General features: G+C 41.8%; 1 protein-coding gene across 1 annotated transcript in view; it reads right to left on the bottom strand.

The window, feature by feature from the left end:
- The window catches only part of TAF3 (TATA-box binding protein associated factor 3), a 139038-nt gene that overhangs the window by 88287 nt on the left and 27777 nt on the right, over positions 1–22974 (bottom strand). The window lies entirely within an intron of this gene.

Genomic DNA, 22974 nt, shown 5'->3' with positions numbered 1-22974 from the left:
CTCCGCGGGCCCTGACCGCGCGAGGGGCTCAAGGCTGGAGGGGGCGTGGGCGGCGCCGCTGGCGGCTGCGAGGACCAGGGAAGCGCGGTCCCGGGCACCGCCACACGAAGGCCGTGACCGCGGGTGCGCTCGGCCTCCCCAGGCCTCGCCTCCCCAGGCCTCACCTCCCCATCCGTCTGGGGTGGGGTGCTGGGGGGGCTCCCCTCACAGGGCTGCGCGGGCGCGCGCGCCCGGGGACTGTCTACAGGAGCGGCTGCCAGCCCGGTCCTGGTTGTCACCGTAACCAAGGCTGTTCCTGCCGCTGTCACCATAACCAAAGTTAGCGGAGAGGCTGAGCACCAAGTGCGAAGAAAGGGAGGAGATGAAGAGGAAACCGCAGACAAGCCAGACGTAAGAGGCAGGGCAGGGGACGGGGAGGTGAGGGGAGCAGTTTTGTCAGAGAAGCCACAGGAGTCTAGTCTCCGAGAAGTCCATGACCTTGAGGCCACAGATGGTAACCTAAGGAAAGTTCTTAAGACGTCAAGTGGGTTCAGGAAGTCCCCCAAGATTTCACCAAAAGCAGTTTCAAGAGGATGCTCCCCAACCTTTTTATGATTATAAGCCCCATATAAAAAAAGATTTGTCAACTGTCCTACCTAGGCATCTCTATCAAACACACACCTACACTACCGTGGAGGGACCACACAGGCTTGAGCGTTTTCCTACGCTGACAGCGTAGACATAAAACTCCGATTCCAACAGTCTGATTGAGCACGTCCAATCTGGGGGGTGATCTCCTGCCAGCTCAGACTGGGCGGCTGTCTGCCAAGCCCTGCGTGGCCAGCAGCCAGAGCGCGTACCAGGCGCCAGCCGGTGAGTGCGGCCACTTTCCTGCTGCTCAATGGCACTTGTGCCCCATTAGTTCAGTGGGTGCGGCCGGAGGCTTTGAGGCCAGTGTCTTTTTCATATTAGGTGACAATGAGTAAATACTGGCAATTTCATCACCTGGGCAAACCATGTGACCCGCAAGCGCTCAGCTGGCCCCAGTCGGCGTTCCAAAAGCACATTGGACGAGTGAGTGACCGAAGTTACCTCTCAACATGGCGGGGCTGAACACAGCGTACCGACCAGGGTTTAAAGCATGGAACACAAATAAATCAAACGTCGTTAAACGTAGCAAATATTAATAAAGATTTTTTTTTTATAAATTTAGATGAAAAGACATAGAAGTTAAATTTGCTCTCGCTGTGTCCCAAAACGTCACCCGTGGGCCCTGCCTTGGAAACCGCTGCCGAAAGGTTGATCAGAGAGTCAGGACGCGAAGAAAACGCGCCGGAACGGTCCCGGGAAGCTTGCTGTACGAGACAGATGCCGTGTGGAGCCCGGCCTGGAGGAAGACAGGCTTCACCGTGTCCCGGGACGGGAGAGGTCTGAGCGCGCCTGCAGGCTGCGGGAAGACGCGAGGGAGACAGAGAGCTGGAACTGAGGGTGATGGGCGTGAGCAATGTGCCCCGTGCCGGCAAGCTGGGCCAGGTCACCATGATGGCTGGGGCGTCTTAAAATACGGACTCGCAGGCCTGGACATCTCCGTTAAAAAAGCCCCCGAAGTGATTCTAACATCGCTGTTCCGTGGGATGGACCTGGAACCACTGGCCTAGCGGGTTTTGTATTGAACGGATTCGAAATGCTTCACTTTTCCTACTCTATATCATACCCCGGTGTTCTGTTTTAGATAGCCAATGAGAATTATAACGAATTTTAATAACCTAAAGGTACAATCAAGTATCTTCCTCTCTAATCCTTAACTCTTCCTTTACCATCCCCAGTTCTCGCTTGGACTGAAAGCCTTCCTTGAGGTTTGTTCTCAGACTTCAGATGATTCAGCATTCAAACACTCCTGGGGCTCTTATCTGTTTCAGTCACAGGCAGTCACCTCATCTTGCCTCAACAGTCCACACTTATCACCAGGAAAGTCTTAGGCTGCATTTTCTTCTGCTCTGAGCTCTGATCTGCTCCCTTTCCCTGTAAGCGGCAGAAGTGGGGAGAGAAAAAGAAGAGAGCGAGCGAGAGGACGAGAGAGAAGAGCTGCAGACAGGATTTCCATCGTGAGGAGAACGCCTTTCGTGACTCCTCGGAGTGACAGAAAGTTCTCTCCACACCGGCAACGATTTTGTGAGCAAAATTCCCAGCCGGTTCACAGCCGCGCTGTTTGACGTAAGACGGCAAGTCTCCGTGTAATTTAATTTCCCCAGCAACCCTTGCAACAATGATATCAGCTCAGAACCTGCTTTAGAGTCAGCTTCCCTCATCATTTCCTTAACTAGCTTGGATCCTGTACATAAAGAACATTTCGAACAAAATATAAAGATACTCTTCAGGTATTTAAAATGGTTTCAATAAGAGATTACTCCAGTGTATGTTATTTTTCTATTAAAGTCATGAGTATAAGTTGCACTTCCGAAATAAGACTGACACGTGACTTGAAAGCAGAGATCAGGTTATAAGTGTTGACAGTAAAATGAATATTAGTATTAAAATGGGAAAATAGGATGGCATCAAAATTTATTAGATATCTGTTACGTGCTCTCATGTATGTAAGTTATCTCATCTAATTTTTACAACAACCCATGAGATATTATTACCCTCGCTTTGCCGATAAGGAGTCAGAGGTTAAAAGATTTCCAGTTATTAATCGGCAAAGCCAGAATTTTAAGCCAGGCCTATGAATGCGAAGCCCAAGCTTTTCTTTGGTTTTTATATATTGTGAGTAGAGAGAAAAATAGTAGTAGTTGTATATTCAGGGGAAAAAAAGAAGGGAAATATGGAAAGATGGCAACAGAAAAGGGAAGGGGTGGGAGAGAGCAAGCAAAGGACGTACCTGCGAAACAGAGGGGGTGGGGGCGGCCAGGTGACGCCAGAGCTTCGGGGCACAGAAACAGCGGGTACAGGTGAGGGGTGGTGGCTTACGCCCAATATGGCTGACTCGTCCAAAAATATCAACACAGGGAAGATCTGCCCTGAACTTAAAACCCTGATGAAAGGTAATCAAAAATAATAATCTGGAGGTAAGCATCCACGACAACGTTCAGCTCGAAGAGCCTCCGTTTAGAGAAAAGATGTGGTAATGAAGGCAGGGCATTTTGCTAGAAGGTGACGACAAAGCACGTTTGCCCCTGTAAGGAAGAAAGCTTGGTCGTTACGGGAGAGGGGATACCTGTGGGTAAGTAACAAGATCAAAAGCACAGAAAAAGGTATTTGAACTAGAACCGCTTATAATCAAATACAGACACAAAGGAGAAAATGGATATAAAAGAGACAGGCAGGGCGAAGCAGAACAGAATGAGACTGGTCACCCACAGGGGTGGGTGGGGACAGCGGGAAGGATGAGGGGTGCGGCCGTGGGGCATACAAAATGAGGGTGACACTTCCCTGAGTATACTTCCCATTTCCTGGAACCATGTTAATATTTTACATAAGGAAAAAATCTCAACCTCAGGGGGTGTGGGGGGGGGTGGGGGCTAAAACAGAAATAGAAACTAATGAATCGAACTGTGTTTTAAAGGAATAACATAACCATTCGGGACGCAGGAAAGGGAACTAATCCCAGTGACTGTGTGCGTGGTGAAATATACATAACATCAAGTGTGCCATTTAAGCCGCTCCCAAGTGCACGGTGCAGTGGCATCTGTGCAACCGTGGCCTCTATTTCCAAAACTCCCTCGCCCCAAACAGAAACTCTGTAGCCATTAAGCAGTAACTCTCCATTCCTCCAGCTCTTCCAAGTAACTTCTGAACCAAAATTCTAACTCCATACCTTCCAACTAAAGATTCAAAAATAACTGTGAACAAAACTGAAGTCTAGTTAGCAGGTTTGCTTTTCACATTGCCGTGGGTTAGCAATTCTGAAGCTGCTTTCTGTATATTCTAGAATAAGATCATATAGATTATTAGAATAAGCAAATAAGAGAATTTCTGTGCTATGGATTGATGGATATATTTGGAGTTATGAGTACGAACCCATGTTTTTACTACTTACGGAGAGAATATAACGGAAACAGACACAGATGTGTGTGTGTTTCTTCGCTATCTGCTAAGAGCGGCTAAAACCAAGGAAACTAGTTGCAACGATCAGCTCCAGCGCCCAGATCCTGGATTCTAAATTCCATTCCTCAAACAAAAAGCGGCCAGGGCTCTCTGGGGAGACAGCGGATCCCAGGACCGGAGCTGCGAGGTACAACGAGAGCCTGGGCCACCTTGCTGGAAGTAAGGAAGTGCTCCCAGAATGACAGAAACGTGTCACAGGACACTGGGGGCAGCGTGGGGACGACATGAGCACCAGGATAAATGATGACAGCAATGGAGTATGACACTGACTGTAACTAAAACCCACAAGTGTACCCTGGTAGGGACACATGTGTAAGTAACTGGGAAAGGGAGGGGGCTCGCCCTGCAGGTAGAATGCCACTAACACATGCAGGAAGAGGACAGAATTAACAACTTACCCGCCAGCACCTGCACCGAAAATAACTCGCCCGGGGAAAGCTTGTCAATGGACGCGCACACTGGGGGTGAAACTGGGTGAGAAGCAATATTCACACATTCTCAGCACCTCCCTACAAGACGGGCTTCGATGACAATGAGGAGAACAATAACTGGTAGTGCAGGGAGCTGGCAGGCGCCACCTTCGCCAGGTAAAATTTACACAAAATCGACGTCACGGGGCCCTTCGCATGACACACGAGAAGCACATGACACCACTTCCATGGGATTCTGGACAAAAAGACAAGTAACCTGCATCTCAGGGGGAAATATCCGACAAACCTAAATCGAGAGCCATTCTGCAAAAGAACCAGCTTGTTCTTTTCCAAAAATGGCAAGGTCACGATGGGCAGACACGAACAGAAGAATTGTTCTAGATTAGAGAAACTGAGAGACACAACTACGTGCCACAATCCCTGACTGGGGGCCGCGCCAGACACATTTTCAGTCTCCTGTGCTACAGAGGACATTACTGGGGCAACTGATGCCATGTGAATGTGGTCTGTAGGGTACATAATATTATATCGAAGTTAATTTCCTGGTATTGATAACTGTACCACGGTTACGCAGGAGAAACTCCTCATTTTTAGAAAATAAACACAAATACTCAAGGGTAAAGGTGTATCTTGTCCACAACTTGCCTTTAAACAGTTCAGAAAGACAAAGCAAAGCAAAGCGTGTGTACACACAGAAACAGGATGACGAGGGAGTGAGGAAAGATGCTACCATCTGGGGAGTCCAGATGAAGAATATGTGGCAATTCTTTGTGTTATTCTTGAAGCTTTTCTCTAAGTTTTGAAGTAAAACAAAATCATCCAGTATATAAAACCAGCTATTGCCTAATAATGCGTTGCAAGAACCTCATCAAGTGACCCAAGGCAATGCCTGGATAGCACCAGTGACGATGTCGCCACCTCGGCCGCCTCCTGTATGAACTGCATCTTCGGGCCGCTGCGATCCGCAGAGCAGTCTTATACTGAGTGGAACTCTATCCCTGTTTCACCCATCACACCTGGGTGCCTTTTCCTGTGGTTACAAGTCATCTCCCTAACTCCCCTCAAGGGCCTCGCATCATCCTTTAGGCTTAATTGTAACTCGTGCTTCTTTTTGTAAAGACCAGGCTTCTTGCTCTTATTTTTTGCTTCCGAAGATTCCTTTTCTCATCTTCTTAACGTTATTTCCTCCGCTACACAGTGAGGTAGCTGGACAAGAAGGCCTCTAAGATCCTATCACGAGACTGAGTTTCTCAGAGCAGGGTCGGTGGAGTATTTGCACGCCTGGCACTGACTTGTAAAGGAGGAATACGTGGGCCGGACCGACCCAACTTCTAAGAGACTAAGATCGATGTTTCTTTGATATTTTCCAGTAAGCAGATCTCTGCACAGTGCCACCGATCACATGTAACTTTTCAAAATTTGAATAAGAAAACGCCTCGAAATTTCTAATTGTTTCCCTGTAATCCAATGAAATATACATCGCTTTAGGAAACACCTGTGTTCGTGAAAACTCGTGGAGACATCAAACTGGCTTGATTTCCGATTTTGAACCCACTGCAGGCGCCCGGTCCGCATCTGTCTGACTGAACTTCCTGCCCCTTTGCCTTATTCCTCCACGACACCCCTGGGAAACCACAGGGACAGCTGTGTGGAAGCTGATCGACATCTTACATCGACAACCTCTCGGGATATTATCTCTGCTTAAGAATCTCACAGTGCAGTTCCGTAATTTTTTTTATGGGTCAAGCAGGGCAGAGAAAGTAACTTATGCAAAGTTACCCAGTAAATGAGATTTCAAGTTGAAATCGGAACTCAAGCCCGAAGGCTCCCTGTCCGTCCTCCCGCATCACTCGGCCACCTGACAGGAGAATGCTTCCTCCAGGACAATCTTTTTGCTGCATTTCAATACACAATTGTTACTCGATCACATTTTGAGGGGCTTTCTAGAAATTGAAGGTATATTGCTCTATTTGTAAAATAGAGCATATATTTGACATAAAAAACAAATTATCTATAAAGTTCGTGCTGTGTTGCTACTTTTGTACTAAACCTGCTATCCATGTTGTGTGTTTGAGAGACACGAAAGTCTTCTGTTTGTCTCCTTCCTAATTTAATTAGATCACCCTATTGCGTAACATGGGGTCTTTGAACGGAATTCTGGAATTCTGATCTATTGCTGACATGCAGGTGTTAATTAAAGGCAGCTCTCGAAGGTTAGAGACTCATGATAATAAAATATAACTGAAAACTCTTAAGATACACCACAGCATTGCCACACATGGTGGGAAAGCAGTACGTTAAAAGAGCTAACTTTTTAAGGGGGTCCTTTGGTGGGGTGACTAATTTCTCCCCATTTATCTCTTTGTCCCTCTGACCACCGATATGCAGGATTTACAGAAATTTAGATAAGTTACTATTAGTAGGTTATGTAGTTTAAATGTTACACATTCTGTAGTACTCATGATCAAAAATGATGTTTGCCAAATTACAATGTAAATAGCTTACTGGTAAACGGGAAGGAGTTGGTTCTGATAACCTTGGCCTCAGAACACAAACCATTCAGAAAATGGACACAGACGAGGGACTTAGCGCCTGGGAAGATGCGACTTGTTCTATGCAAAGTAGCTTGTTCTAGGAATATGACCCCATTTACAGGAAACTGCTCTCAAAAGAAAAAATGGCAGCATGGTGATGCCTCCCATACGGTCTGAGGGTGGGGGCAATATAGGAACATTCAGATGCAGCTTCTGTTACTCAACTGTTTACTCAAATACTCTTAAGTATTGTTTTACAGTGCTGGGGTATCGGCCAGGATAACTGTCTATTTCCGATTTCTCACATCCATTAATTAATTCCCTATAGACCATCGCCTAACCTATGAAATTTTATGACAGATGATGACATTAACTAGAAAAGGTTTTTTGTTTTCAGATGTGTAAACATGTTTCAAATGAAGGCACTCCTCTACATTAGGTTTTATTTTCCTTAAATGTCTAAGGAATGGACTTTTAAAATGCAAGTATGTATTTTTCTTTATACGCATTATCATCTTTAATAATACAGGTTGACAAGACTCTCACTCTAAGAAACAAATTTAAATTTAAAAAGCCAGACAAAAAGCCAGAGAGGTAAATAATTATGGTCAAATCGAGTTATCCCACAGGTAAAGGAAGGAAACTAAATATCCTACAAACACCTCCCACCATTTTTAATGCTGTCTGCACAATCTTACATAACCTGTTGTTATACTTTGTATTTCTTTTAGAGGTCTACTTTGGGACTTATTAATAAAATAAATTTCTAAATATCATCTAAAATAATAACTATGCCATTTTCCAAATAAAAGTTCCTTATTGTTCATTTTAATCTTGCGACAAAGATGAGGGTAAGCATTATTTTTTTATCGTGCATATATATAATTGCATTTCATTAATAGTATATAATTCCAAAAATCTTTCGTATATAAGTTTGCAATTATTATAATTATCTACCTACAGTTTAATATTCAAAATTGCTGTATGGCTCTGGCTTCTTTCATTCAACTTTATGTTTGAGGGATTTTTCCACATTGTGCGCCCTAGATGATTTTTCATTGCTATATAATATTCCACGCTATATTTATCCACTCTACTGCTGACAGGACTTTGAATCTGCTTTTGCATTTATTTTGCATTCATTTTTTTCAAGAAGGCTACCAAAATTATGTAAGCTTTAGGTTTTACAAAACCAGGATCTGCTCCTAGGGACATCCATATGATGAAATGTCTTGCATTATTTTTAAAGTCATGTTTTAGAATAATTAATAGCATGGAAGGTCAGTGTACACGACATCATTTTGCATGCTAGTGGCACACAGTTCGGACTCATAAATGTCTACTGAATAAATATCAAGTTGGAAAGTACAATGAAAGTCACTCAAAGGAAACCCTGACAGGTAAGATGACAGAAACATTAGCTCAAATGTATTTTAGATCTGAACTGTCACTGCCCTGTAGGAACTACTCCCCTGGCTGGGCCTGTCTCAAAACAACACATACGATGTGCAGTGGGCATTGAAGGGAACACAGGGACCTGAATTTATGATACGGTTTTTAAAAAGTGGAGTAAGAACCAAGAAACCTTATTCTATCCCTATCTGTCACGATCCAGCTTTTAAGACTTTGCTCAAGTCACCTCACCACTATGGGCCTGAACTGCCTTATTTTGTAAATAAAATGAGTGCGATCTGAGGTCACTTCAGCTCTAAAATTCTTAGATTCTCTTACCGTGAGATCATAATGATAAAGGAAAAGCATTTCTAATTTTTATTTTATTAAGAATTTGAAAATTCTAATAATACATTATACCATATTCTCATACACATTCCAAATATTTAGGAATTAAACAAACAGGTACTTTTTACAATAATTTTTTCTCTATGTGTCTTAAAACCTGAGCGAGAAATTTCAACTTAAAAAGAAAACCTTTTGCTGACAAATCTGGGCTAAGAAATGTGTCTACATATTTTACTCAAAGTTTTAAAAATACTAAGAAATTAATTATGTGAAATACATTCGAATGTGAAAGGACAAAAATCTCACAGGGATCCACGACCTCACTACCGCTACACCTCAGGTCCCTCCTGATAATTCACGAAGTCACGAGTCCAGGCATCTTTTAAAAAATGTATGAAATCGGTATTAATTACTCCTAAAAACTCTTGGAGGCACAGTTTTCTCACTTATTCCGTAAGGTTCGCGACTTATCTAAATTTGTGGTTACGAAAAGGGAGTAGCAAGTTATAAAGTATTTTTAAAAATCCAAAAAAAGACAGTAACAGAGGAAAAAATAAACATCAGATGTGGAATCTCCATTTCAAAAAAAAAAGTAGTGAGCAGATAGAAAAGTGAGCAATTTGGGTAAAGGAAGTTCAAAGAGATTTGAAAATCAGGATGACAGTTTTATTTAGATTTGGTAAAGATAAAGGAAGCAAATCAAAGTAAAAGTGATAGGTTTGGCATTGTCCTGTTTCCAGCAGAAGAAAGAAATCTGGAAGAAGAATCACTCTCTTTCCAAAGTTTAAGCAGCCTGTTTGGGGAGGTGGAAAACAGTCTTAATAGTAGGCAGAAAATGTAAAGCACAGATGAAAACTTCAGTAAAATAACAGATTTTGGTTATACCCCAAAGATAAAGAAAATAACCAAAGAACTTTAACAACTGTTAAATAAACTACCTAAAAATGAATACACAAAATAATAATTAATACCCAAGACTGGGAGCTCAGCTCGAACATATATGAATATGTTAAGACTGTCATTTGCTTTTTTCTCCTTTGTGTACAACAAATTAATTTCTACTAGCGGCATTTCAATAGCTACGGTATCAGTAAATAAGCTGTTCTTTCCAATTTAATTCTTACAAAACCGACAGGAAAAGTTTTAGAAAATGACTGGTACTTTAAAATACCTGCACATGGCCCATTTCATTCGAGATAAAATACCTCTATGCAACAGTTCATAATTAAATTCACAGATGACAAAGTCCACAGTCAGAAATATGAAGACCCCAAAACGTGAAGCTATTGTTTTCAGGGAACAATCTTTTTAAACAACGATTAAAAATACCCGCTTTACATTATTTTAGGAAATTAACCCTAAACAATATTCTCATCTTTCTCTTCAGCATTTTCTATTTTATGACTACTCAGGAACGAAGAAAAGAAAAATGTAAATCACCGCACAAACTAACTTAGACACACGTAACATTTTTGTTTTGGTCATTAGGTGTCTCTCGTTATTATACAGAAGAGACAACCCTTAAGTGAGAAGGAAAACAAACTTTCTGTTGGTAAATGTAAGTTTTTAAAGTTTAATAGTAATATGAGATTACTATCACTTGTTTGGAGTCTGATTATTTTCTGGCAGGAAAATCAGTCTTATGAGAGAAAAAAAAAAATGAACATTTTAAACTGTGTTTGCATTTGAAACCAAGTCTGCTTTTATTGCCCTCCTGATTAAAGTAGAATTAAAATGTTCGCCACAAAAAGGCGTAGACACTTGCCACTTTCTGCGATGGACTTTGCCGGTGGTGGATAAGGGTTTCTCTCTCTCTTTTTTTTTCTTTTCTGTTTTGAGTAATTAGACACCAGAGATTTTGGGGGGTAAATTCGCAAACTAGATATACTTCAAAAGGACCATTGTTCTATTTTTAGGGCTCTAATTTTCCTAATATTGCGTTGGGACCACCACACGGAGGTAACTTTTGGAGACAGTCACCTTCTGTTTCCAACTCGTCTTCAGCGAGGGGCCAGCGGCACTCTTCACGCCTGCTCTGTCCACAATGCGGCCTGTTTTTGAGGGTTTTCCAGACTTTCTTCCGTACCTTTTAATTTTCTCTGTGTTATAGCATGATCTGTCTAATCCGGCAATAAAATAAATGGACCTAATGTTGAGGAAAAATTGTCATTCTTCAGCCAGAAAGAGAAATGGCTAAGTTGGTGGAACTGTGGGCCCATATTATAAAGATTAATAACTGGAAGGCTCCAACACCATTATTTATAGGAACTTTTAAAGAAAACGGTTACAATTTCCAGAGATGGTGCCAGATGTTTATATTACCTTCAATTTAAATGGTTAAATAAATAAACAATGTACAAAGTATGGCGAGAGAGAGAGAAATAAAGAAGGGACAATTACGACAGCAGTGGAGCATATTATTGACCGTCATATAAATAAAGACTGATAAATAATACCTAAACATCAAAACAGCTTTCAGTCTCCTTATTCCACTTAACGGCTAAGATGAGCAAACTTCATTTAAAATGAGAAAAATCTATAAACTGGTATCAAAGTTCGTGGGCATCAAACCTACAGACTGGGAAAACGAGGACAAACAGCGCAGTTTGGAGAATTAAGAAGCATGAACACGAGCAGGCAGCGCAGGACTCCAAAGTGCGAGCCCGTGAAGTTCAGCAAAGCCTTCTCCCTCGTGGCAATACTGACAACGGACAAGAACCCGAGTGTGAGACATAACGTCCTCAGTCGTGTGTTTTCACAGGGACGTGCCAGCCGCAGGAAAGCCAGCGGTGGCTCCCACGTAACCTGCACCTACAAGTATTAACTAATTCAACTGATATTTCTCCTAGTGTGTGGTCGTGTTTCCCACAGAAATTAACAGGAAAAATTAAAACAAAACATATCCTTTCAGAGCCTATCTTTTCTAGTGTTCTCATGAATATAAGCCATGAGAGGACTCCTCTAAGAAAGAAAAGAACAATGAAGAATCCTTTTTGTCTTTAAACATATAGAGCTTATTTATATATTTAAGTTAGAACGGAAATTCTATAATAATGAAATACCATCATCTCTTGATGAGTATAATAGGTCTCTTTTTCCACCACTGTTCCCCAACCAAGGAAGCAGAAACCTGACTTAGCAGGAAAGCCCATGGTTAAGATATATATAACTGCATAAAAATGATTATCTTAACAAGTAAACTCAAGTTATACTTGTAATTTATAAATGCCTCGTAATATTTATTCTTTGGCACGTCTTTTAAAAAAAATAGCCTCTAAAACGTAGTACGAGTTTAAATCTAGAGCAATTAAGGACTTCTAAAAACATTTATCTGTCCCTAAGTTTCTTTTCTTTAAAATGTCTATAAAATTAATTACACTCCTAAGCTCCATACAAATAAGTAAAAACAATGGGGGTATATTTTATGTGACAAGCTCACGGCTTTAAAAATTCATTAAGAGCTTGGCAATGATATTTTCAGTGCATTTTACTATTACCTATCGATCCTAATGCACTTGACTTATCTGGAGAGATAAAAACTTATCTTGACCTTGCTGAATACAAATAGCCTAGACTCAAACCTGCCGTGGCCTCTCTGGGGGAAAACGGCAATAATCATTACCACGATGCTACAGGAACTGACTGCAAGCCACCCCCCCCACCCCCCAACGAATGCTTCAGCAAAATGAACACCTGTTGGATTCTCACCTTGGTAATAACGAAATGAGGAAACGATTGTTTTTATATCTACGGAGAAGTAGCGTTAAGTTTCTCTCCCTAATCGACCTAACGTAGTTCAGTTTCCGAACGAGAAACAAGTGTTGTTTCTGGAGGGTTCTTCTGTTACTTCGCTGCTTCCGCAAAGCCCCAGCCCCACGGTGTGCCCTAAGCACAGAGCGTGGGCCGGACGTGAGGAAGAGGACAGAACTAAGAACTAGACTGCTTCCTTCGGGGACATCTAGAACATCAGAGCAGCTTAGGAAAAACAACGAGAGGGCATTCTTAGGGTGCATTTAAGTTTTCAGCTCATGCTTCATTCTAATTTCACTAAAATATTCTAAAATTACACCTAAAGTAACTAACGCATAAAAGGTTTTTCTAAATGTTATTTTTTTTAATTTACATGATACGTTTCTTCAATAGTCTTTTTACCCCCACATTTTTATTGTGAAAGTAAACAGCTAAATGAACATGAAATGATCTACTCTGCTTGTCAAAATCTGCGATACATAAAGTAAGCCAATTCAAGCCCCTTGCCTTTTAATAAAAAGGCCCATTTTAAGATAAACTCAATTTCAACCCTTAACTAGACTATATCATAAAGTTAAAAAAGTAACTCCTTAACGAAAGTGCTAGTTATTTCCCTAGTTTCACATGGCTACCAATTAAAGATTAAAAAATCAGCCATAAAGATTCCTAACCTCAAAGACTTTCCTTTCACAAATATTAAAGCATGGAAAGAAATTCATTTCAAACATATTAAATGATTCCTGAAATTTGTTTAAGTTCCTGAAAATTACACGGCTAATAATCTGTAATCTGATTTGCAGTAAAATTTGTGTTTTTAAACTACTTACAGAGACCTTGGGACTTATGGATAAATTATAACTTTATGGGTTCGTCTCGCAACTTAAAAATCAGGCTTGGATTCTCCCTAAATCCCCCGCCCCCAACTCTTCCCAAGGTGGCCAGGCAGTGAATGTATGTTCACTGTCATTTTACGTAACATTCGTGTCTCTTTAAGAGAGGCGTAACTTTAATTGTGCTTTAATATTCACTATTTTAGTAGATATCTATATCAATACTGTACGATTTTAAGGAAGCACAAAAAAGAAATTACATAGAGACTCTGCTAAATAGATCAGTGGTTTTTTAAAGCAGTGTACTAATGTTGATTCATTTTTAAAAACCCTGCAAGAATTTGTTGTCCTCTATTATTATTCAGGGCACCTGAACACAAGATATTATTACTATGGCACATTAACTCTGCTATTTCTCAAGGTAGAACCAGGAATTTTAAACGTTCCTTATCGAATAATTTGCTCAGAGCACCTAAATGAAACATACTGTAATTTTATGTACTTCCATCTACAATATTGCTTAGTGCTGATAAACCGCAACACAACTTTCTGTTTTTAAAAGGCGATGATTTTGGCATTGGCTGTAGAAGAGGACAGACTGAAAACAATAACGCCATCCACAAACTCCGCCACAGAGAATAGGGCTCCACTGCTGATTACACAGGGAGCTGATTTTAATTACACAGCGAACACCGCTTTTAAAAACACTCTTCCAAACTGCAAAGGCAGATGGGGAGTTGGTGAAGCAACAAAACACTTCTACCGTGTTACAACAGTGCCCTCTACTGGTAAGTGTGGGACTTTGCAAGGAAAAGGACAGAAAAGAAAGCCAGGAAGAACTTTTAATTATGGAAATGTTGCTGACTTTCTTTAATATAAATAATAAAATACAACTTGTATCACTTCAAACCTAAATCAACATTTAACTTTATATCTGAAAAGCTTCTTGATGAAATCTATAGTTTGAAATAACTAAGTTCAAGAAATACGGCTTCCAACTATACACCATCTGGCTAAAGGACAAGTGATGTTTTCTTAAGCAATGAACAAAAACAGGAATATATGGGTAATTCATCAATAATATTTCTTAATCTAAAATTTGCATATTGAGTAGAAGAAACTAAAATTTCATTAATTAAATGTATGCATTTTTATCTAATTCTCAGCCTGTCGTAATGTCATAACGTCAAAATAGCCATAGCTACAAAGTCAACTTAAATTCAGAGAAAATTTATTTCTTCCACTTATTTCTTTTAACCAGCAAGTATTTCTTTAAACCAATAAATATTTCTGTGGAGAATACCCTTGGTTTCAGCACAAATTAGCAACCTATGCTTAACACATATATCTCGATGACAAAATACCCATAATTACTATTACAGTTTCCTTGTTTGAAGTAAAAAGTCTACCACATATAAAAGTCTGATTTACGAGAAATCACAATGTGAGACTTAAACTTACATGTACTTTAGTCTTTGATTCTTATATTGCAAGATAGGAAACTTTCAAAAAGTGAACTAATAAACTTTAAGAACAAATACATTCAACTGACCCCAATGTGTTATTTTAATCTCTGGCGAAAATAAATGATTCCTTATGCCTAGAAATGAAGAAAACTGCCTGTTTGTCTTTCCTTACATATAAACAGATAATTTCTATCACAAATACATATAATCGAAGTTATGGAAATGGTACTTATAACAGTAGTACAAGAACTTCATGACTGTAAAGGAAACCCATTTGATTTACATAGCAGACTCTGAATTTCAAGAAAGGTGATGCCTAGAATACATTCTTTCAGCAACTTAAATATGGAGGGGGGGTGAAGAAGGAGGACCAAGAACAAAGCAGCTACAGGCAGGAAACTGTCAGGCAAGAGTGTGAAGTCTTTGGGGGGGTGGGGGGGTGGGGGAGCTGTGGAGAAGTCCAAGGAACAGACAGAAAAAGAGAAGGAAACAGAACTGTGTCAAGTTCTGCTTCTCGGTAAAAGCTAAGACTTTCAAGTGCGAAGTTCTGTTGATGGTTTAACCAGTTACTACTCTGGCTCTTCCTTCAACAAAAGACCCCACTTCTCGCTAGCAGTGAACTTCTAATTTTATATAATGGAAATTAATAGAAAAAGAAAATTCACATTATAAATCTGATTTGATAACGAACCACCAGAAAGTATTTTCGATCAGGCGATACCTATGTAAAGAAACTGTATTCAAACTGACCAGTGGGAAAAAAGAAAACACAAAAATATGAGAGCAAGTGGAGAATTCCGTGAGAAGTAAAAATGGAGACCACATCGCGATGGGTCTGAAGGTGCTTTTTGAAGGCTATCTCCCTGAAAAAGTCAGAATTGGTTTGATACACAGTAGTTTCAGAGTATGAGGGCTGCTAAGAATTTCAGAATTAAAGGAGTCACGGTTTACAAAAACATAGGATCCAATCGATCATTCTTGGGATCAGAGTTTTATTTCCTGTTCACAAGAGTTCCGACACGTAGTGGGAAAGAAGACAAATCCTCAGAGCGGGTCTTTGATTTTTTTCTGCTGCGTGTGATTTTTAAAGGAGTCAGGGAACATTTGTTTTTGAGCTCCAATTTAAACACTAGATTTCCTGAAGCATCAGCATTATAATTACAGAAGTGAGCGACTAGGCACTAATTCCTTACTCTAAAATACAAAATAGTTTTCAAATGCAGACTTGAAAGCACATCTTTAAAAACTGCTTTTTTCCCTTTGGAATTGACACTGCATTATTGACCTAAAATTTAATTTATCTTTTAAATTTGGAATTATGAGTCCAAAGAGGCTACATTCACTGTGCATCATAAAAACACGTTAATAAATGTCTTTTCCATCCTCAACGAAGCACCCACCTGACACGTTTCACACAGGGGGCTCCTGACACCGCCTCTGCCTGGGCTTCCTAGGACCTTCCTACCCCCGTCAGCTTCAGCCTTCCCTGCAGCTCTGTTCTCTTTCTAATAACTTACACCCCTTGGCTGGTTTCCCACTGCACTCAGGTAAGCTCCTCATTCCCCTCCCTGACGACCAGGTGGGAGTTGACCCCCGCGTCGTGTCCCACCACTGAGCCTCTCAGGAGCGTCAGACACGCTGGGAAACGTCAGGCGTGATCCTGCTTCAGAGCTCTGGCGCCAGCGCGCCTCTGCCTAGCGCACTCGTTGTCCCCGATCGTGACCCACTCTGCCGTCGCCGACGTCGGCAAAAGACCCCACTTCTCGCTAGCAGTGAACTTCTAATTTTATATAATGGAAATTATATAAAATTTCCGATGCTAAACGCCCCACAGCCTCTCGGAGGAGGCTGTCGCTGAAGTCCCGCGGTCGGCACGATGACACCCCGTTTCGATGCTCTGCGCGCATCACACACAGCATCGCTTCCTATTTTCTTATTTGCTGACGACGGCTCCCACGGGCACCAAGTGCCGCGAGGCTGGACCCTGCCTGATTCACCCACTGCACATCCCAGCGCTCGGACCAGTGATGGCACCAGGAGGCACCGGATGTTCAAAGAACTCGGTTTACCTTTTGAAATTTTCTAATCATGAAAGTAACACATGCGCACTGAAGGAATGGAGAGAGAGATTTAAAAAATCAAGTTGCTCCCAAATAAAACTGCTATTGGTAGTCCGGTAAATCCATCACTAGGATGGTGCTCAGACATTCTTCACGGCTAACAGCTCGAAGTGCTAAGATCGATGGGGTAGGCAGTTAAAATGAAAAAGCTCCGTGTCCACGTCCATCGTAGGCTGCGCTCTGTGTAGGACGTGGGGGAGGGCAAAATAAGTCGTGGTTGCTTGTGTTCGCATAAATAAACTGCAAAGAGAAAGGTAAAAGCGAGCGCCTACAGCGACAAGAGGGAACGAAATGGAGGCAAAGCCCTGGGAGAAACTTTCTCAGTGTTCACTTTTTTATGTTGTTTAGATTTTTGAACTAAATGAAAGCATCGCCCATTCAAGACAAACTCCTTGACTAACTTTTCTATTTCTCTTTCGCTCCTGCCTCTGAAAAACCCTAAACCTGAATGAACTCAACTGCCACTTTCCCCGTGCCCGCATCCACACCGCCGGACGCCGCGAAAGCGAAAGCCACCAGAGGCCAGGGACCGTGGCCAACCTCAGACGAGCCCTGGCTACGGCCTCGCGTCCCGAACGGCTCCTCACAGCCCTTCCGCTCTCCTGCAGCCTGACGTCGCTTCCTGTTGACATCACTGTCCCCTAATCATGCTGAGTCTCACTTCACCCAGAAGCCATCAACTGGGACCTCCCTCTGAACCATGTCACCGAATCCAGGGACCTGCCTGTATCGCTACTGCGATTCTCTCCATAACTAAGGAGAACTGTCTTATCGAAGACAATCTCCCCACACATATCCGGCCAAGTGATGCTCCACAAAGAGCCGAGGTGATTCAACAGAGAATGGATTACTTTTTAACTAGCGATATGGGAACAACTGGACGTCCATACGCACCAATAATAAAGAAACAAACAATAAATAAAAAACCTCAGCCCATTAAAACCGACTCCAAATGGATCATAGACCCAAATGTAAAACCTAAAACTATAAAACTTCTTGAAGGAAACATGAGAAAATCTTTGCGATCCTGAGTTAGGCAAGGATTTCACAGGAATCCTTGAAAGTACAAATCATAAACAAATTTAAAAAAACTTCATCAAAATTAAGAAGTTCTGCTCCTTGAAAGACTTTATTAATAAAATGAAAACACAAAACTGGCTGAGAGAAAATATCTGCAAAACACGTACGTATGTGATAAAGGACCAGTGCCCAGAATACGTAAAGACCTTTCACAGCTCAGGGACGGAAAGACAAACAGGCCACATGACGTCGACGACCTATTGCCAGACATTTCCCCACGGAAGATGGGAACACATGGCTAGCCATGAACGCTCGTAACGGTCTTTTCATCATTAACTGCCTAAAGCTTTTTGTAAAGTTTCCATCCGCTGGTGAATAGATAAATAAATCGTAGTATTCATAATATGGAATATAACTCGGCAATAAAAAGTGATGACAATTCGTACATACAAAATGGATAAATCTTGAAAATTCTGGGGAAACTGAGGTAGCAGTAGCAGCAGCATCTCTGGATCTCCCTGAATCTCCACAGGAACACATCAGACCCACTGAGAGAGCTGACGACAAAACTAAGGGGTGAGGTGCCCCCCGCAGGTCCAAAATGCAAGCAGATGTGGACAAGCAACCGAGACGCGCGAGACCCGTCTGTCATCAGCATCTGTTACGGAAAAAGTACAGGAGAGCGACAGCCTTTGACGGAATCCGAGAACGGAGGAGCTCCCCTAATGACCGACAGACACCCACTGCAGAGCGCAGGGGCCGCTCCGACCCAGACAGGTCCCAGGGCCCCAGGGCCAGGTCTGAAGGGGCCGGGATGCCCAGCCTCTGTGACTGCTGAGCACCGACCTGCTGGGGCCGCCTTCTGGAATAGGGCCCCATACAGAGGAGAAAGTCCTGGGACGAGCAGAACAGGGACAACTGAGATGAGAAAGATGAAGTCATATGAAGTGGACAAGGGACACGGTGCCAGCTGATCTCGGACACCGAGCTGCTGCATTCTTTAGCACCACATGCAGACACCAAAAGAGGGAGCTCTAGGAGGTTAGATCGGCTGTCCAAACCAGGCCTTCCAGAAGGTCAGGAGAGCTAATCGCAACAAAAATGAGCATTGGAAAAGCATCAAGGTCACGACCCAAACAAAGTTACTATACAAAAAAAGAGAAGCAGCAGATTAACATCCCACCAAAAATAAAAGCAAAACTGAGAACCGTTTAAAAAAACAGAATTTCAACAGTGAAATGTGCCATTTCAAAACAAGCTAAGGAACATTTAAGAAATTATATAAGATATGAAAAGATAACAAATTAGAATTAGAAAAACTCAGAAATGAGGTGATAGAATAATTTAAACATTAAAAAAAAATAGAAACAAAGATTAAACTAGAAAACACAAGAGTAAATAAACCTAATAACGTCTAAAGATCAACAGAAAGGGAAAGGAAGGAAAATTCCAAAAGTCAAAATGAAGAGGTTAAAAAGAATTAAGAAGAACAACACTGATAAAGGGCGAATGGCTATCAGAAGTCCTGAGAAAGAAAACCAAAGTAAAGGATGTAGCAAACACCAAGGCAAGACTTCCAGAAACATTTTCTGGAGATTTTAAACTATACACGGAAAGAGGACAGAATGTACCCGAGAATATCAACTGAGAACCACCAACGTCAAGAAATTCTGGTAAAATCGGTAGATTTAAAAAAAAAACAAAAACAAAAAACAAAATCCTTTGGGCATCTGAGCAAAAGGAACGAGCGACATATAAGAGAAAAAGACGGAGAGACAGCAGCCCACCCCGCAGCGAGGAGCGCCAGGCCCAGACAGTGGCCGGCGGCACCGTTTCCCAGGGGCAGCTGGAGCACGGCGTCTGGTTTCCAGTTCGGTCTCCTGTCACGGCTGAACAGCGCACGTCAGACCAGGCCTTCCCCAGACGGCAACAGGGAGCTGTGGACGAAACGCCAAGCGTGCTGATGGGAAGGCACCGAAGAGCGACCAGAGCGGGTGGACTGTGAAGGGCGTCGCCGCTGGGCAGAGCAGTGGCGCCGGTGGTGTCCCCGTCCGATGGGTTTCTGACTAAGGAAGGCCCACGTCTGTGCTTCGCACGAGGACTAGACTCAGACAGAAAGCTGCCGTCTTACCGGCTTGAGGAACCAGAAGACAGAGCTGTTAAGAGGGGAGAATCCTACAAAGGGGAGAGGCACAGAGGGGGCGCTCCAGTGTCCGCTCATACATCCTGCCCGAATCTCTGACCGACCCCTGAAATACGCATGAGCAGGGCAGATTCCAAGAAGATCCAACGAGAAAACAAAACACAACAAAAAACTAAATACTTACCCAAATGAGTTGAAAATGACGTCTACACAAAAACCTAAACAGAGATATTTATAGCAACTTTATTAATAATTGCCAAAATTTGGAAGCAACTAAGGTGTCCTTCGGTAGGTGAATGGATAAATAAATGCTACGACCAGACCATGGAATATTATTCAGCACTAAAAACAAATGAGCTGTCAAGCCATGCAAAGGCATGGAGGAATCCAGCCTAATGCATGTCGCTAAGTGTAAGGAGCCCATCTGAAAAGGCTACATGCTGTCTGATTCCAATTATAAAGCATCCTGGAGAAGGCAAAACTATGCAGACACTAAAAAGATGAGGGGTAGTCGGGAAGGAGGGGTGAACAGGCAGAGTGCAGAGGTGGTGGAACTGTCCTCTCTGATACTACAATGGTGGACGGGTGTCATTTTACATTTATCGAAACCCACAGAACAGACACTGCCAAGAGTGACCCTTGGTGTAAACTATGGACTGTGGGAAATAATGACGTCTCAACATATGTTTGACGATCGCGACAAACGTCCCATCTGGTCTGGGTGTTGACAGAGGGGGCTGTGCGTGTGCGGGGGCGACGGGCACATGGGAAACCTCTGTACTTTCTGCTCAATTTTGACGTGAACCTAAAACTGTTCTAAAAAATAAAGCCTATTATTTCTTAGAATGCCATGTTAAACAGCATTAAAAGTGTGAAATACTTATGGGTAAGTTTATCAAATATGCACAAGAGCTGTGTACTGAAAACTACGAAACACTGCTGAGAACAATTAAAGAAGAGATACCACGTGTCCACTGATCAGAAGACTCAGTGGTGTTAAGATGTCATCTCTCTCCAAACTTGTCTCTAGATCTGATACAGTCCGAATGCAAATTCCAAGTCTTTCTTGTAGAAATTGATGGGCTGGTTCTACATGTTACATGGAAATGCAAAGGACCTAGTGTCAAGAACTGTACAGAGTCTGAAACACACTTGCGAGCTAAGAAGTTAGTCTGCCACAGTTTCATGAATTCTGGTGGAAGACGCTAGACCGTTGATAAAGACTAGTTTATTACCCAGAGACATTCCACTCCTGGGTATTTATCCAAGAAAAACAAAAGCATAAACGTTCATAGCGACTTTATTTGAAATAGCCCCAAACAGGAAACAGTTGATGGGTCCATAAATGGGTGAGTGAGTACATAAATTGTGACATATTCACATAGCTGAATACTACCCAGCAACAAAAAGGAATAAATTATGGATTTATGAGCAGCAACAATACAGATGGATCTCAAAATAATTATACTGAGTGAAAAAAGCCAGACAAAAAAATAGTATAAACTAAGATTTTATTTACATAAAATTCTAGGAAAGCCAATCTACAGTGACAGAAAGCAGGTCAATGGTTTCCTGGAAAAGGACTCAGGGTGGAGGGCAGAGTGGACGGCTTGCAAAAGCCTTGAGAAAACTTTTTGGGGTGATGGACATGTTCATTATTTTGACTGAGTTATTTCACAAGTATATACATATGTTGAAACATCAGATTGTGTACTAGCTGCTGCCTAACATACGAGAGACACAATTTGGAACCTGAGTTGAGCCAAGTTAACTTCCTGCTGAAACGAAAACCAACACTCTTCAGAGGAACAAAACAGAATCTATACTCCCTACAAGCTATCAATGATAACGTCAAGAACATAACAAAAAGTTATTAGACATATGAAGAAACGGAAAATCTGGTCCATAACCAAGAGAAAAGGCAATCAATTGAGACCAACCTTAATGGCCTGTAACATCTGGACGTATCAGATAGCAAGGAACCCATCAAAGATCGCTAGGACCAAGTCAAAAGGAATGAGGAGCAAATATGAAGAGGTTTCAGCTGGCAAAAGATTGGGCAATGGGGCTCTAATATGGATAAGAACTGAAATGGATTAAAATCCATTACATATGTTTAAATCAATGAATTCATAACCACATAAAAATGCAACTAGTACTTTTTGTAGGTGACAAATCATTTTGTTAACTTGAGAACTGAATATATAAAAGAAATCAAGCATTTATCCTGCCTTTTATTTTATATGGACTATCTCACTGAAGTAACCAAACAGTACATGAGGGAGAATATCTCCTTATAAAATAATTTCAATATGTAATCAAAAGTCAGTGTAGAGGCTACTTTTGGAGAGAGGAGGCAGCTGTGATTGGGGCCGGGCAAAATAACTCAATAGATCATTTCAGTTTCTTGGTTCTAAACCTCTAAGACTGCTTTCAAAATAGGTAGAAACTTTCAGTTTAAAAACGTCAGCATTAGTAATGCCTGGTCTGGGATGTGGAACTCTGAGCAGGTGTATGTATTAGAAGAGGTATTATGATTTTCAACAATGTATTCTGGAAAGTTCTCAATGAAAAGATGACATATGAATAAGAGACTGAAGAAAACAGAGCAAGCAGCAAGGCAGAAAACACACACACACACACACACACACACACGCATATATGCACACATATACTGCAAAGGCCCTGGTGTCGACCTCACCAAGACTCAGGCTACCTAACTTAGAAGAGAAAGAACATAATTTTTAGAAGCCCTGTGCATGCCCAATTATTATCCATACTTGTTTGATACAAGACTAATTAAGAAAAAATAAGAGCAGATACCTGGAGAGTCCTACAAAGCTGGCTTTAAAACTTG

This window comes from Pteropus medius, unplaced genomic scaffold (assembly GCF_902729225.1).
Source record: "Pteropus medius unplaced genomic scaffold, Ma_sr-lr_union100, whole genome shotgun sequence".
In the NCBI taxonomy this organism is placed as follows: domain Eukaryota; kingdom Metazoa; phylum Chordata; class Mammalia; order Chiroptera; family Pteropodidae; genus Pteropus; species Pteropus medius.
Note: the sequence above shows the minus strand (reverse complement) of the source record. Positions and strands in the feature narration are given on the sequence as shown.